The sequence below is a fragment of the Taudactylus pleione genome, unplaced genomic scaffold (assembly GCF_031769625.1).
Source record: "Taudactylus pleione unplaced genomic scaffold, aTauple2 ptg000075l, whole genome shotgun sequence".
NCBI lineage: Eukaryota > Metazoa > Chordata > Amphibia > Anura > Myobatrachidae > Taudactylus > Taudactylus pleione.
The window spans coordinates 5,732-11,462 of NW_028284477.1; positions in this window are offsets into that span (position 1 = coordinate 5,732).

The window sequence follows — 5,731 nt, forward strand, 5'->3', positions numbered from 1 at the left end:
GGCAGTAAAGGAGGGAATGTGTGTCGGGGGTCATGCGCTAATGTGAAGCCGGTAGCCCCCTCTCCTCCTTAGAAAGCTGATGCAGCAGCACTGACTGTAAAATATCCGCGGCTGCAGAGCCTCCTCCCGGGAACAGGTTCTCGGCAGGGTCACATCAACCCTGTGTGGGGGCCCCTATGTGTGTGGGAGCCCAGGAATGACTGCCCCTGTCACCCCCCCCCTTATTGCGGCCCTGAATATGCATGTTATAGGGAGTGTGATGTATCGCATAGTATATGTAATACTTGGTACATCCCATCCAATGAAAGATGTATCAAACCTTCTAAAGACTGTAGGAGTGCAGAAGTGGGGAAGTTGCCCATAGCAACCAATCAGCTTGCACCTATCATTTTATGACGTGTACTTGATAAATGCTAGCTAGAAGCTGATTGGTTGCTATGGTCAACTTCTCCACTCTTTAGAAGGTTTAATACATAGGAGAAAGATTTCTCCCTATCTCTCCCCAATTTGCTGTATAATAATAATAATAATAATAATAATAATTTTATTTATATAGCGCTTTTCTCCTAAACTCAAACTGCTTTACATTTACAGTACAAAATACAAAACAAGCTTAAACAAGGGATATTAGTGAAATGCTTGGGTGAATAGGTGAGTCTTGAGTCTATTTTTGAAGGATTCTAGAGTGGAGGCCTCTCGAACTGTGCAGGGAAGTGAGTTCCATAAGGTTGGAGCCACAAAACTGAAAGCTCGACCCCAGACGAATTCCATGAGATTCTAGGCACTGTTAGTAGTCCTTCGTCAACGGATCGCAGTAATCGAGTGGGACAGTAGGGAATCAGAAGCTGCTTCAGGTACCCTGGGCCATGGTCATGAAGGGCTTTGTAAGTTATTAATCCAATCTCGAAAGCAATTCGCCATCTGACAGGTAGCCAGTGAAGGGAGTAGAGAATGGGTGTTATGTGGCTGGAACGGGGTTGGTTGGTTAATAGCCTGGCAGCTGCGTTTTGTACCATCTGCAAGCGGTGTAATTCTTTTGCTTGGAGACCGAGGTAGAGGGCGTTGCAGTAGTCTAGGCGTGATGATATAAATGCATGTATGACTTTAGGCAGATCTTCTGAGGGAATTAAGTGCTTGATTCTGACTATGTTCCTCAGATGAAAGAATGAGGATTTGATTGTGGCTGATACCTGATGTTTAAGTATCAAGCCACTATCCAGGACAACACCAAGATTCCGCACATGTTTAGTGTTATGTAATTCTGAGCCCCCAAGCGTAAGTCCTGTTGGTTGGCTATGCTGTAGCCCTGTCCTGTGATCTATCATAAGAACCTCTGTTTTATCAGGGTTCAGTCGCAGCCAACTGGCACTCATCCACTCCTGAAGCTCAGATAGGCAGCCATTTAGGGTTGTTATTGGGTCATTTGTACCTGGAGCAAAGGACAGGTACAGTTGTGTATCATCTGCATAGCAGTGGTAAACCAGGCCATGACGTCTGATTATTTCACCCAGTGGCAGTTTGTATACTGCAAAAAGCATGGGAGATAGTATAGAACCCTGTGGGACACCGCATGGAAGTGACACTGGTGATGAAGAGTTTACTCCAGAAGAAACTCTGTGACCTGCCAGTGAGAAATGATTTGAACCATCTAAGGACTGTGCCACCCAGTCCACAGAAATTTTTCAGGCGCTCAATTAGAATCCCATGGTCCACAGTATCAAATGCTGCTGAGAGATCCAGAAGGATTAAGATTGAACAATCACCTCTGTCTCTTGCCATCAGAAGATCATTAAGCACAGGGCTGTTTCAGTGCTATGTCTTCTCCTGAATCCTGACTGGAATAGATCATAAATATCATGGGTAGACAGGTGGGTTTCCAGTTGCGTTGCCACCACTTTCTCAATGACCTTTCCTAGAAAAGGAAGGTTTGATACTGGTCTATAGTTGGTCATGCAGTCGGGGGCTAAATTAGGTTTTTTAAGAAGTGGTCTAACAATTGCTTCCTTTAGTGGTTCTGGAAAAATGGCTGTTTGCAAAGAGCATTGAACTATTTTTGCAATTACAGGGCCAATAATGTCTATACACCCTATGAGTAGTTTGGTTGAGGCAGGGTCCAGATCACAGGTGGTGGGTCGCAACATTCTGATAATTTTAGCAATGTCTTTTGCATCCATTATGTCAAAGCTGTTCCAGGGAGACAGGTGGCTTACCTTGGCAGGCTTGGTAGTTTGGCACTCCTTTGATGGCACTGTGGGGATTCCAGCCTGGATGGAGGATACTTTATCTGCAAAGAATTTTGCAAACTCATTGCATAAAATAAGCACATAGCTGTCACCACACCGGGCAGCACACTGGAGTATATGTATCACTGTGAGGCTGCCCATTGCCGTACCTCTCATGTTTATCACTGTTTATTATGGCAGTAATGATGTTCTTATCACACAGACTCCTCACTCATTTGTCACAGTGACAGCTGAGCAATACCCAGCCACCATGGAGACACCATCCAGTGCTGTAATAGTTATTGACCTATGCAGAGGGCCCCGTTCTCCTCTGAGAATGTACTGGGCCTTGTGCACGCATGTACAGATGCATCCTCATTAGGGATGAGCGGGTTCAGATTTCTGAATCCGAACCCCCCCGAGCCCCCCTGATCCGAGTCGTATCCGAGTCAGGCTCGACTTTTCCCGCCTGACTCGGAACTGAAATCGAGGCAAAACATTATCATCCCGCCTTCCGGATCTCGCGGGTTTTGGATTCTATAAAAGGTCCCCGCGTCGGTGCCATTTCTCACTCTGGCTGTGGACAGTGAAGAGGGAGGGTGGGAGCTAGGGCTGGCTGGGCTGTGTTGTGCTGCTGTTGTCCATAGGGGCTAGCTGGGCTGTGTTGTGCAGTCAGTTGTACATAGGGGCTGTGTCCACTCCAAAGTCTATAGGGGCAGGCTGGACTGTGTTGTGCAGTGTCCCATAAAGGCTGTAGTCCTAGAGGGGAGTTGTAGTGTTGTTCAGGGGGTGATCTGTGCATCAGGGGTGCTACCCTAAAGTGCACTCCAAAAAAAAATTATTTTTTTTTGTGTTTGTGAATTGTGTGTGAAGTAGCCGCACGTGTATCAACAAAGTAGCGCCCAGCGTGCGCCTGTGTCCCATAAGTAAAGGGCCGGCTGGCTTGTCCGTTAAAGGGTGCTGTAACCCCCAAAGTGCACTCCAAAATTTTTTTTTAAATATATTTTTTTGTGTTTGTGAATTGTGTGCACTGTGGCTGCACGTGCATCAACAAAGGAGCAGCACCCAGCGTGCGCCTGTGTCCATAAGTAAAGGGCTTGTCCATTAAAGGGTGCTGTAACCCTCAAAGTGCACTCCAAAAAAAATTAAAAAATATATTTTTTTGTGAATTGTGTGCGCAGTAGCCGCACGTGCAACACCAAAGTAGCGCCAAGCGTGCACCTGTGTCATAAGTAAAGGGCTGGTTGGCTCACCCGTTAAAGGGTGCTGTAACCCCCAAAGTGCACTCCAAAAATATTTTTTTTTTCTGTGTTTGTGAATTGTGTGCACTGTACGTGCATCCTCAAAGCAGCAGCGCCAAGCTTGCATCTGTCTGTTAAAGGGTGGTGTAACCCTCAAAGTGTGCTCCACTATATAAAAAAAAATGTTCTTCTTTTTTTTCTGTCTTTGTGAATTTTGTGCACTGTAGCTGCACGTGCATCAACAAAGGAGCAGCGCCAAGCGTGCACCTGTGTCCCATAAGTAAAAAGCCGGCTGGCTCATTTCTTAAAGGGTGATGTAACCCACAAAGTGCACTAGTCTCCAACAAAAATAAAAAATTATTTTCTGTGTTTGTGTGCGCCTTAGCCGCACGTATATATCAATATAACATAAATGGAGGACCAAACTTTCTCCGATAAAAATAAGATAGGGAAAGATCAAGAACCACTTCCTCCTAGTGCTGAAGCTGCTGCCACTAGTCATGACATAGACTATAATATGCCATCAACGTCGTCTGCCAAGGCCGATGCCCAATGTCATAGTAGAGGGCACATACAATCCCAAATGACAAAGTTCAGGAAAATTACCTTAATAAAAACATTTAAATCATCTGAGGAGATACGTGAACTTGCCAATATGCCATTTACGACACGGAGTGGCAAGGAATGGCTAAGGTCTTTCCCTATGTTCATGACTAGTGGTTCAGCTTCACATGACAATAGAAGCCCTCCTTACGCTAAAAAAATCAAACGAGTTAAGCTGGCAAAAGCACAGCGAAGAACTGTGCGTTCTAAGAAGATATCACAAATCCCCAAGGAGAGTCCAAGTGTGGAGGCGGTTGCGATGCCAGACCTTCCCAGCACTGGACGGGAAGAGGTGGCTCTTTCCACCATTTGCATGCCCCCTGCAAGTGCTGAAAGGAGCACCCACAGTCCACTTGCTGATATGCAAATTGAAGATGTCACTGTTGAAGTACAACAGGATGAGGATACTGGTGTAGCTGGCGCTGAGGAGGAAGTTGGCGAGGAGGATTCTGATGGTGATGTGGTTTGTTTAAATCAGGCTCCGGGGGAGACAGTTGTTGTCCGTGGGATGAAAAAGCCCATCACGGTCATGCCTGGGCAGAAGACCAAACATTCCACCTCTTTGGTCTGGCACTATTTCTATCCAAATCCGGACAACAACTGTCTTGCCATATGTACCATATGTAAAGGTGAAATAAGTAGGGGTAGGGATGTTAACCACCTAGGAACATCCTCCCTTATACATCACCTGCAGCATGTTCATAAAAAGTTGCTGTCAAGTTCAGAAACTTTGGCTAAGACCGTAAGCAGTCCAGGGACATCTAAATCCCTTTGTCCTGTTGTATCTAAGCGCCTGCAAACCACACCGTCAACTCCCTCCTTGTCAATTTCCTCCTTAGTCAGGATTGGAAGTAGTCCTGCAGGCCATGTCACTGGCATGACTGACTCTCCTATCCGGGATTCCTCCGGAGGATCCTGCATTGCTACGCCTACTGCTGCCACTGCTGCTGTTGCTGCTGGGAGTCATTCATCATCCCAGAGTGGAAGTAGGAACACCACTAATTTTACTAAACAATTGACCCTCCAACAGTCCTTAGTGAGGAGGATGAAGTACGACAGCAGTCATCCTGAAGCAAAACATATAACTGAGGCCTTGACTGCTATGTTGGTGTTAGACGTGCGTCTGGTATCCACCATTGGTGCAGTGGGATTTAGACAATTGATGGAGGTAGTGTGTCCCCGGTTCCAAATCCCGTCTAGATTCCACTTCACTAGGCAGGCGATACCGAGACTGTACAGAAACATCAGAAAAAGTGTCCTCAGTGTCCTGAAAAATGCAGTTGTACCTAATGTCCACTTAACCACGGACATGTGGACAAGTGGAGCAGGGCAGACTAAGGACTATATGACTGTGACAGCCCACTGGGTAGATGTATCACCTTACGCAGCAACAACAGCAGCGTCACCAGTAGCAACATCTCAGAAATTCCAGCTTGTTCCAAGGCAGGCTGCGCTGTGTATCACTGGTTTCAGTAAGAGGCACACCGCCGACAACCTCTTAGAGAAACTGAGGGAAATCATTGCCCAGTGGCTTACCCCACTTAGACTCTCCTGGGGATTCGTGATATCTGACAACGCCACCAATATTGTGCGGGCATTACATCTGGGCAAATTCCAGCACGTCCCATGTTTTGCTCACACAATAAACTTGGTGGTGCAGAATTT